General features: G+C 39.7%; 1 long non-coding RNA gene across 1 annotated transcript; it reads right to left on the bottom strand.

The window, feature by feature from the left end:
• Positions 1-1957: 1957 nt before the first annotated feature.
• Positions 1958-2693, bottom strand: LOC122789974. Its single transcript, XR_006362897.1, has 3 exons — positions 2590-2693; positions 2091-2125; positions 1958-1988 (listed from the first exon to the last, which is right to left on the bottom strand). It is a non-coding gene; the product is annotated as an uncharacterized LOC122789974 (long non-coding RNA).
• Between the last annotated feature and the right edge of the window lie 9438 nt (positions 2694-12131).

Raw genomic sequence — 12131 nt, forward strand, 5'->3', positions numbered from 1 at the left:
TGGTATGTACCTCTCAAGACATCTGCAACAACTGGAAAAGCCTCAGAAATACCTCACTAAATGAATCACAGGCCTAAAGCAGATGCCCTACACTGACTGCCTTAAAAAACTCCAGCTATACTCTGTCACATATCATCTACTCAGAGGCGATCTCTGCTTAACATACAAGGCCATGTCAAACCCAGAGCTGTTGGACATGTTACACTTAAAGAAATCCCAATCCCTCAGAGCCACATGCTCCAGGGATCTAAACCTTGTCATCACAATAAACAAAACATGCTGGAGGAATAGGTTCCTGACCCAGAAACTCCCCAGACTCTAATATACTGCCTATACATGTCAAGCAGAGTGCCTCTTTGGCCCTCTTCAAAAGGAACCTTGACGATTGAATGGGAGAAAGGAAATTCACCCCGGGGATCATGTCAGTCGCCCTGCTATACAGGGGTCCAGGGAAGTAAATAGTGTGGGAAGAAATAGCCAGGGAATTGTTATGGCTAGGCATGTATAGGCCCTAGGGCCGATAGCCTAGTACCAACCTATGAACCAGTGCAGAGGTAGGAATGTTTCACAGCAGTGTGAGACGCAACATTTTTTATGCTTGCTCTTTCTTACTATTTATGATATTATGGCCATTATTTACTTTTCAGGTAAAGAGTATTCATTGCAGTTATTTTCAAAGGCATAATAAATCTATAACCAGCATGCATATAATATTACCACCTTGTATAATATCTCTTACATTAAACTACTCTGTATAATATCTCTTACATTAAACTACTCTGTTTTATATACTGCATGAACTCATGTTACAGTTTATTCTCAAATATACAACTTTCACTATGTGCATCCATGTGTTTTAACAAAGTGCAGACATTTCTGGTGCATCCCTTTGTTGGCCTTAACCTCTAGTGGAGCTTATGCTGCAATTCGCAAATGTGAAGAATTAAGGCTTGCTATGTCTTCCCCTGTAGCATGCACATTCCTCCATATGCCTGGTAAAGGCCAACTTGCAGATGTGTCAGATGTGTACCACTTTCTCTCTAGTAGGTGCTAGTAGGCGAATGACTAGACAGTGTCTGGCATATACTCCCACCTTTTCTTCACCTCCTCCATTGACCATGTTCCATTTCATCTGGGTCACAGTCCTGCCGCTCAACTGTCCACAGTTTTACAACACACCTGATTTTGCCTCAAACTTTTGCCCTGTTTCACATAAAATGTTTGATTTATGATAAATCACTGGAAATTGCAGTTAGCCAATAATGCAAGACAGTAGAATTTCATAAATCTTATTGTTCAGAAAATGCATGCTGAAGTAAAACTTTTTCTATTAACCTTTAAGTAAACTAGAGTAATATTTAAAAATTGTCCCTCATTTTGGCGTTTTGTCTCCCTCCATTATTATTAAATTTATTCAGAATTTTTGAGCAAAAAAGTGGAGAGTTATGATCATAGACAGGGTTTTATCCCTCTGCAGAAGTAAATAATATTAAACAGAAAAAGGAAAACAAAGATGGATATGTTAAGCTAGAACTCAACAGAAGGGATACATTTCCATCTTCAAGTATGTGCCAGACTGAAAAATAAAACCACAAACAGTGACTGGAATCAAATAAAAAAAGGTTTTAATATAATAATATTAAAACGTACTTTTATTTGATTCTGGTCGTTGTTTGCGATTTTATTTTCAGTTCACATTTTGTCATGCTTATTTGTGGTTTATCCAACATACTAAACTAACCAGTTAGTATTTTTTTTTTTTTGTTTTGTTTTTTTAACTCTAAGCTCCATGTCATTATGAACTTTAGCTTATCTGATAAATGAAACACACTCTGGTTAGGATAGTTAGGTCACCTCTGGGGTTGTAGTCTTAACCAACGGATACAACTGTCAGCATAAACTGAAACAATCACTTCATTGCCATATATAAAATCACATGTAAAGAAATTCTATGTACCTGCTGATAACCTTCTTGCACAAATTCCATGCTATGAAACAAAAAAAGAAAGAAAGAAAAGAACTGTCAGCATAAACTGATAGAATCACTTCATTGTCAGATATAAAATAAAATGCAAAGACATTTTATGTACCTGCATATGCACCCTTCTGGCACAAATACCATGTCCTGAAACAAAAGGGAGAGAATGAATGAATGAAAGAAAAAGAATATTCTATAACTTTAGGGATTAAGGTCACATTTTACATCATGCCATTTGGATGGTTTCATTGTTTATGCTAAAACTTGGCCATGAGAAAAGTAATTGGTCAACAGGGACATGCTGGATTCACTGCCTGCAATATAAAATAAATAATGCAATTCTCAGAATTCAGCTTCTTTAGAACCATTTAGTAACTGACAAAATATGCAATGTTTGTGAGCTAAATCTGGAACTCAAAGCATATTTAGATTGCATGCATTGGGACACCATATTTGGAATCAACAGTTTTTTGTTTTTTTTAACTACTGATGCATATGCTTCCTTAAAAGGCTACTATTACATTAAAAGTGCATGAATACTCTCTACAGTGATATGATACATGCTTTCTGCAGTTGCATATACTATATTAAACAGTTCTATTTTGTATTACCTGCGACAGAAATAGTGTATAAAAAGGTGATGTTGCAGCTGTGTTCTTAACTTGTTTTTGTTCACATTAATGCAGTTTTCATTTATTTGCAGTATTTTCTTCATTGTTTCTTCAAATGTGGCCTACAAAATATCATAGTATACAGTGAATCTTGTAGCATCTTATGATTTCCAAGTAAATCCAGAGATTCTGCACTGAAGGGACATCATAGGAAGTTACTAGGCTATTTTCCCCCAGGCCCTTAACAAGCCTAACCAAGAATTTAGCCCATGTTCCAACAAGTCATCAGCCTATGCCACTGTCCAGCATGGCACAGGTAGAATCCCAGGGGTGTATTTCTGTTAAATAATGCAACTTACTGTGACCTGCATGGGAACTAAAAATAAAACAAACTTTAAAAAATATGTTTATTCAACGATACTGCACAGGTAAGCACTTTTGCATTTAATTAACTAATGCTTCATCAGACAAATAAAAAAACTTCAAAGCCTCTCTTAAATACAAAAGCATCACTTCCCAGCTCATTAATACATTTTCAAACTGACAAAGATACAATAAATCACTAAGGGGGATAGTCACCACCTCATCAGCAAGTGCTGATACAGAGTACGTCTCATAACAATGACATCATAAAAAACTTCAATGCTGTAGTTTAAAACAGCAGCACTATACAGCACATATTATTCTTTTATTCAGAGAATTCATAAAATTTATGCAAACAGCGCAAAACAAAAACTACTCTAAAGCTATTACACTTCCCTGCATAAACTATATAACAACAAAAAATAAAAAATTCATATGCATATTTTTAGGGGGTGTATTTTAAGGACAGGTTTCAGGGACATGGAATCATTTAAACCTGGTGGTTTAAAGGATTGTAACTCAAGTATTCAACTTTGTTCTCTAACTTCAGTGATGTTCTTAACATTTCCCCCTCTAACACCTAACTTAATAGTCTCCAATTCAAAAACTTGAACATATGGTGTGTATTTTCTGTTCCCCATCCAGTTATCTAGGTTGCGCTTAAAAATGTTTAATGAGATACTCTGCTTTACATGGAGAGGGAGTCTATTCCACAAAAGGGGAGTCTCTGGGACACAAATCTGTCTCACCAACAAGTCCTATTGCTGTCACAGACCAGGTTGAGGTCGTGCATGCAGGTTTCTCGAGTGGAGCTTGACTTGCAGATATGCAGCAGTCCCATCAGGGCGGGGTCTGAGATTGCTTTATATGCCAGACAGAGGTCACCTCCGAGGTGTCTGTAGGAGACCCTCTACTCAATCTGTGTAAGGCAGATGTTTGAGGCCCTGGATTCTCCGGGTGAGGAACCTCTATGATCTTTCCAGTTGCTGCATGTGCTTTGTGAGGTACAAGCTGAAAGGGGCATTATACTCAATAATGGATCTTATAAGGGAAGAATACAGGGATGTTATGACCACCTTGTCCCTAGATGAGATGCCCTTACTAATGTGGTGGGCCACGTAGAAAGCCTTCCGTACAATGGCGGCAATATGGTGGTCAAAAGTCAGTTTGCTATCAACCTGGGTACCAAAGTCCCTCACTACTGATTGCATGCTTAGTGCCTTCTTATCAATGTGATAATTTGTGGGGACATCTTTCTTCCCAAAAGGGATGATGATACATGTTTTGGCATTTAGTTTGAGGCCATGTTTCTGGCACCAGTCATTTGTCTGAGCGAGACCTTCTTGGAGGATGTCCACATCATTAGTGGAATTGATGAGAGTACCCAGCTTAAAATCATCTGCAAACTTGGCCAGACATAGCCCACTAGATTTGGCCTACACCTCTGAGAAGTATATCCCAAACAGCAGAGGCCCCAAGACTGATCCCGGAGGTACACCACTTGTTACCAGGTCTACTACTTGAGGTGGCTTCTCCTATTTTGACTAGGTGGGTTCTATCAGTGAGCCAGTTTGCTACCCATCTGGTAACATATGGATTGATGTCTAGTTGAGAGAGTTTATTATACCCGAGTGGAGAATATTATTAAAGGCCTTGGCCAGGTCAAGGTAAGCAGTGTGCACAGTCTTCCCCTCATCTATGGCTTTGGTGACTGTTTCAAAGAAGTCAACCAAATTTAACAGGTATGACCTTACCCTTGACAAAGCAAGACTGTGTGGGATCAAGGGTCTGGAGGTTGCCAATGTCTTTGTTAATTAGGTCCATGATAATCCACTCCATGGCCTTGCAGATCAGGATAGTTAGGCTGATGGGTCTATAATTTCCTGGACTGGTGGAAGCTCTACTTTTGTGCAAAGGGTTGACAGTAGCTGTCCTTCACTCGGCTGGGACAAAGCTGGTACTCAGGCTTTGGTTGAATAGGGTGCCTAATGGTGCTTCATGTTCCTGCCAGAGTTCATGTAGGATGCACCCTGGGATGTTATTGGGTCCCATGGAGGCTGTATTTTTTGCTTTGAGAGGGCAGTGATGACTTGCTCCCTAGAGATAAGGGGGGCAGGTACTGGAGATGTCCTGTTTTACTGATGGGGTGACAGAGGAGTGAAGATTTCAGTGAACCTGTCTGCTAGCAGGATGGCTATATCTACAGAGTTTGTGTAAGTGGTGATCTGGGTGCTTCCCTTGAGATTGCAGACATATGCGAAGAAAGCCTTATAACTGTCTTTAGTAGATGTGGCCAGTTTGGACTCGAAGTTTGCTTTGGAGGATTTCACTAGTGCTCTTATTTGCTTGTTCAGGCTAAGGAGAGATTGCTCCCAATTAGACACGTGCTCCTTCTTGGTCCAGGACAGCAATTTTTTTCCTTTTATTATCAAGTTTATTTATTGTAGATGTCCACCAGACAGGTTTACTCTTCCTTGAGGAGGAGGATTTCGTCCTGTCTGGTATTTCTGATTACATGCAGCTATACAAATGCTAATATAGTACTTTGGTGTAGGTTTGGACATATGTGCCAGTTCCTATGGAGGGGGAGGGGGCTGTGAAGCTGTTTATACCTTCCCTCAGGAGGTTGTAATCAGCTTTGGAGAAGTGTTTTTGTTTGACCCTAACTGGGGAGATGGGGTTCAGGGGAGATGGTGACTTTGAAAGTGACTGCTTTGTTGTTGAATCTTACCAGGGATGATGACACTGTTGGGATGCTGCAGTGGTTACTCATGTTGGTTAATACCAAGTCCAAGATATTTTCACCTCTTGTGGCAGTGTCAACCAACTTTTCAAGGAACTTGCAATGACGAAATCAAGGAATCTCTGAACATTTGTATTTCTTCCATTCGATGGCTGGATAGTTAAAGTCGCCCAGGATCAGGGTAAAGGGTAGAATCCTGATAGATTCGAAGAGGTCCAGATAGGTGGAGGGGGCATCTTGAGTCAAAGTTGGAGGCCTATAACTAGCTATGATTTGAATAGGGGTCTTGTCAATTGTTAACTGCACCTGGAGTGTTTCCTGTGCATCATACTGTTTGACCAGCCTAGAGGTGTGCATGTCATATATATTGTAACTCCACCTCCTTTTGTTTTGCTCCCCACGATTTGGGGTCTGAATGAATGATATGGTGACTAACCTAGTATGGCTGAAGTGCTCTCTGCAGCTTTGAACCAGGTTTCTGTGACTGCACAAAAGTCAGCTTCTTCCAGGGTTAAGAATGCTTGCAATGAGTGCCAATCCAAGTTTAGACTTCTAGCATTTAGCAGCATGACCTTTAATTTACATTTTGTTGAAATTTTCATGTTAGTAGTTTTGACCTCATGCCATTGCCTAAAAAGGTACTATGGGGAGGCAAGAGTCTTTGCCATGAGCCTGAAGCCCAAGGGAAACAGATGCAGGCCATCTTTGGCAAAGTGTCATGGCTTGTCAATCTGGTCATCCCAGGCTGTCAGGTACTGGATCCCCTTGGAATGACACCAACAAAAAGTCAATCATTTTCTGTTTGTTGAGGCATCATTGTGGGTGATGGTAGAATGCTGATTAAGGTTAGGAACATACCTGCCTGGGACACGTACTCAGCAAGCTCGATCATTTCTCTCTTCATATAGTCCAGGGAGGTATGTCTCAAGTCATTCCCTCCAACATGGACTATGACAGAGTAATTACAGTACCTGTTGAGAGACTTCAGTGATTTGGTGATATGGCAGATTCTGGCACCCGATAAACAACTAACCATGACTTTCTCCTTATCCAGCCTGGGGACGGGCACATCTGTGTCTCTCACAATGGAGTCGCCTATAACTAATGCTGGGTTTATGTTTAGCCCTTAGTGGCTGTAAGACACAGGTGTGTGTGGACTATGTATGGTGTGTGCTGTGGTAGGCAGCGGAGTTTACGTGCGTTTATGCCTCGGAGATCTCTTTTGTTTGGTATGCTTTTGATGAGGACCTCTACATATGTGGGAGTGTGTTGTGTAGGTGTGGGTGGTGTCTGAGGTGTGGTGTTCATGTTGCCAACCTTCTCAGTTGTAGATATACTGGTTTGTGTGGGAGAGGTGGTAGCAGTAGAGGAATGTCCATGTACACGAGGCAGTTGCTACACTGTCTCAGGATGCCCATATTGACCAGACTGGCAGGAGAAAATGTAGGAAATTGCCCATCCATATTTGTCAGAAACTGAAAGAGCTAAGAGGGTAAAGGGAGGAAGGTCTAAGGTAGTACTACTAGATGATAACACAAGTGCTACTAAGGGAAAATGTGTAGCTGGAATACCTCAAAAAGAGTTAAAAAACATGCAGCTGAAACTCTGGATGGAGCAGACCTGTATCTAGAATATGCTACTCAATTTTAAGGTTAAGAATTCAGTAAGAAAAAACTTACTTATAGTCAAAAGAATAGAACTCGCAGTATGAAAAAGTATAGTTAGTTAAACATCAACGAAATGTAGTAAAATACAGTTAAACATCAATGAAATGCAGTAAAATACAGGTAAACAGTAATGAATTGCAATAGATAGCAATAACATATAGTTAATCAGCAGACTGCTTTGAAACAGTAGCTCACAATCACAACAGTAACAGGCAGCACAAATAAAGCAGCAATTCAGCAGAATACTATCATCAATTTAGTTAGGCTACCAACAAGCAGTCATAAACTAAATGCAGTTGAACTCCTAAGCACAAGCAGCAAGTAGAAGTAGAAAAAAGTAGTTTTTTTTTTTTTTTTTTTTTTTTAGTAGAAAGTGAATAGACAGAAGCTAATAAGATAATTGAAGGTTCAGAAGCTAAAGGGGGTGGGCCTTTACTAGGTTTTCACTATAAACAGTAGAATGATCTGATATAATGTGACTGGGGGAAGTGTCCAGCATCAGCTTTATACTAGAGGTAGGCAACTCAAAGCCACCAAGATTTAGGACCACCACAGCAGCTGGGCAGGTGGATGGGACAAAAAACAGTTGCACAGATTACATAGATATACAGTAAAACAAAAGTGCAGAAAACAGTTGAAAATAAGCACTTATCTTTTTCCAGTATCACAGCAGAGCAAATAGCAGAAGGCCTATCTCATTGCAGCTTTGAACAGCTTGAGCAAACAAGCACAACTGGTTTAAAACACTGGCTATTAGAGGCAGAGAAACAGAAACCAGCCTAATTGTCCAATCAAAATAACAGTGTTGCAGGAATGCTTCCAGCTAGATCAAACCAGACTGATTCTTTCTGCTACAAAGAAAACAGCTAGGCCTCTCTAGACAAAAGACTTCACTACAAGCTCAAAGTTCACAAACAGTAACAGATATTCAGCTGTAACAGACAACAAAAAGGAGACCAAAACAAAGTTGCACAGATTACAAAAAAGTTCCACGGATTACACTGATATCATTCCCTTTAGAAAATAATGATGTTATATTCAATCTACTCCGGGTGGCCACTGTGGTGCAGTGGTTAGCATTGCCACCTCACAGCAAGAGGTTCCCCGGTTCGATTCTCAGCTGAGGTGCCTTCTGTGCGGAGTCTGCATATCCTCTCTGTGGTTGCGTGCGTTTCCTCCGGGTGCTCCGGTTTCCTCCCACATCCCAAAGACATGCAGTAGGTGGACTGGACACTCTAAATTGGCCCTAGGTGTGAGTGTGTGCATGTGTGCGACTTCCGTGGAAGGTTGGGCACCGGGCTGGAAACTCGACACCATAAAACTCCACTGCCAATCATGAGCTGACAGATTATCCACTGTGGCAACCCCTAACCGGTAAAAGCCGAAAGAAGAAGTTATATTCTACTCCAGCAAGAGTATGAGTCTCTATTATGAATAGCTTATCAAGGAAACCCATAAAAGTGTTTTTCAGGATACAGAGAGTTGAATTTATACTGATACAAATGTACAGGCAGGGTTTTCAACTTTTATATATTACTCTGAACATACAAAAACTTGTACAGATGGTAAAACAATCCAGACATGACTATTTTAATCTATAAAGTAGCATTTACATTCAGAACTCCAAAAGCTAAAGAGGAAAGCATATCACCTTCAAAATAAAGCATTACTGCAGAAACATTTGAGGATGTAGACAAGTAGGAAATATGCCTAATGAAATTGAACTTTTTTTTCTCATTTGCTCCTGTTTTTTTTTTTATTTCATGTGCCACAGAGAAAAATGTAACTGCTTGAAGAAAATAGTGCTATGTCATCACCGGTCACTATACTTGTAATGGCATTATTAAAGGGCACCAAGGTGTTGTAGTCAAAGCAGCCAAGATTTTTAAACTATTCTGAGGTATGTACAATCAACCTAAAAAGATTCACTAGCATTTTGTTTACACATTTTTTCAGGGACCTATAAAACCTGTACAGTTTTGCAGAAACATAATTATGCAACCTTTGATTCTGTTGAGAATGCAGTAGTCTGTATGCATGTGTGTGTGTGTGTGTGTGTGTGTGTGCACGTGTGTGATGAAACAGATAATGCAGCCGCCAAAAATCAGAAAGCTTAGGGTCAGAGTATTAACCCAGTCCAGTAACTCTCACGATCATAACAAAGCAACAAACTGCATAAAACTTCAGAGCACTACAAATGTTGCAGTATTGCAAACACAGAAGTATAAGCCAGCCATATCACAGTATGTGCAGCACAGAGCATGACAGGCTGCACATAAATACCCCAGGGCGAGGCATATCCAATCATTTTCATCATAGTAAAGACTGCCATTAGAACTGTAAATTCCAAAGGGACACTGATAGGGCAATGTATATACTAGCCATAAGACTGGTAGTTCCCCTTAGTTGGTAAATAATTCACAGCAGACATTATGACAAAACAGACCTTCACTGGATCTGTCATGTAAAAAACTTCAAGAAAAAAAAATGAAGGACATCAAGCAAAGAAAAATTATTTAAATAAAGTAGGAACAATCTAAATCAGAAAGAGGTTTTCCTATCCTTTAAAATATATTTCTTTGGAGAATAAGTTAGATTAAGCATTATCTCTGCCCACCTTAATAATGCAGACTAACACTAACTCTGCCTCTAACCCTACCCATGTACCTTAACTTAAAAAAAAATCTCTCTGCGTAATACTATCACTACACAAGACACGTTGGACGATGCACACATACAGATACACAGACACAAGCACGCGCACGCCACTAATAAACTGTCTCACTTATCTAACACTTCCCTACCCCTGAAAAACACATTTGCACATACACTGAATCTATCCCCTTAACTTACTATAACCCTAAAACACACACACACTCCCAGCCCTCCGAAAAAAAGTGACCTTACTGACTTTTAGACAAACTGTCAGTGTATATATATATATATATATATAGTTTACTATAACATATGTTGGCTAATGGAATTGCTACTAAAAAATAAAAAGTTGGTAGAAAAGGTCATCACAGGATGTTAAACAGTTTGCTGTAGAAAGCCAAATACTACATCGCAAATTCAAGTTCCAGTGAGAAAATTTAGACTTTCATGTTTCAGTTATAGGAGCAAACAAAGTTAGACCACTTCCTAAAGGGCTGTTATCTCATTTTCAGAAAGTTCATGCAAGGCTGACATTACTGACTTTGTATGTTAACAGACAAATATCCAAATTCCAGTTCAGACAGAGCCAAAACTGAAAATCAACCCCATTTTACAAAAAAGGTATGTTTGTAAAAAAAATCACTGCTTGAAGTGCTCCTGCTTCACTAAATTGGCAACTCTTGTAACGTTCACCTGATGTGCACAGTATGCTAACGTTCACCTGATGTGCACAGTACGCTAACGTTCACCTGATGTGCACAGTACGCTAACGTTCACCTGATGTGCACAGTACGCCAACGTTCACCTGATGTGCACAGTACGCCAACGTTCACCTGATGTGCACAGTATGATGGTGAGCTTTCCTATAACATTTTAGTCTTATTACAACAGTAAACTTGAAATCAGTCACATAACTTAATATCTTGCAAACTGCGATGGCTTAAGTGTTCTACTGAAAGATTATAAGAAAGCCACCCAGAAGTTCTTAGATAAGGAAAAACAAAATTGGCTTGGGCAGCTGTTCCCACAATCCTAAGGATACAGTCTCTGTCCCATCAGGGAAATGGCACCAGGTAGGCATCTTGTCTGTGTGTAAACTGTTTCCACTGGTTCTACCCTCCCAAGAATGGAATCTCAGATCAGAAGCTGGGTCCTCCTCCTCTGAATTTACATGCTTTCCTTATTTGGAAGCTCACTTTGGAAACTCCAAACATCCTCATCAGTATCCATATATCTGTTTCCATGGCCAGATGGTTAGAACTTATGGGAAGAGAATGTAAGAGATACAAGGACACAATAAGCTGTATTTAGAAAATGTATTTGAAGGCTAATAAATGCTAGTTTGATCAAGGCTATAACTCAGTATTTCATGGGTAGACTGGAGTGGGCACAGACTAAAGTCTGTTTTAATATACTCAGACATTGCAGTCAGCATTCCTAGATCAACACTCTTGCTAAAATTATTAATAAGAGATAGAAGTACTTTACTGGTATTGTCATTGGAGACAAACCCTAGTGGTTATGCTGTCAATTGACCCAAGTAGAAACAGAGTATACCAGCAGGTTTGAAAGAGGTGGAATGAACAACAAGGCTCACAGTAACCACTGGACAAGGTGCAGTCACTGTTAGCTAGAAGTTATAATTGCAATTTCCACTTGTCTAGGACATTGCTTAAGTTAAGGATCTCAAACCCAGATCCCTCAGGCTTCAACGAGTCATCAAACAATTAAAATTCTAGGTGAGGAAAGCTATTGCACTACATTCCTATTTTTTTGTTTTGGAGACTGTGGCCCAAGGCCGACTATGCCTGTCCTCATACTCATTATCATTTGAATTTGAGGAATACTCCCTGGCTAAAGGCAAGAGGTATAGACCAACAACCTGAATTAATGGTACGACCATATATGGAATGCATACATTTCTGAAGCCTCAAAAAATTCCATTATCACCTGCTGTGCCTTGTGAGGGAATTATTACAAAAGTGAAGTGAAAGCCAGAAAATATTCAGTAATAAGAAGGTGGGGGCATGAATAAGATTTCTGTCTGAAAACATTAGCTCTAAAGCCTGGAATTTGATAGTCATCACTATGTAAAGAGATAAGATATCAAGGAA

This window comes from Protopterus annectens, chromosome 15.part0, assembly GCF_019279795.1.
Source record: "Protopterus annectens isolate FY-2018-M chromosome 15.part0, PAN1.0, whole genome shotgun sequence".
NCBI lineage: Eukaryota > Metazoa > Chordata > Ceratodontiformes > Protopteridae > Protopterus > Protopterus annectens.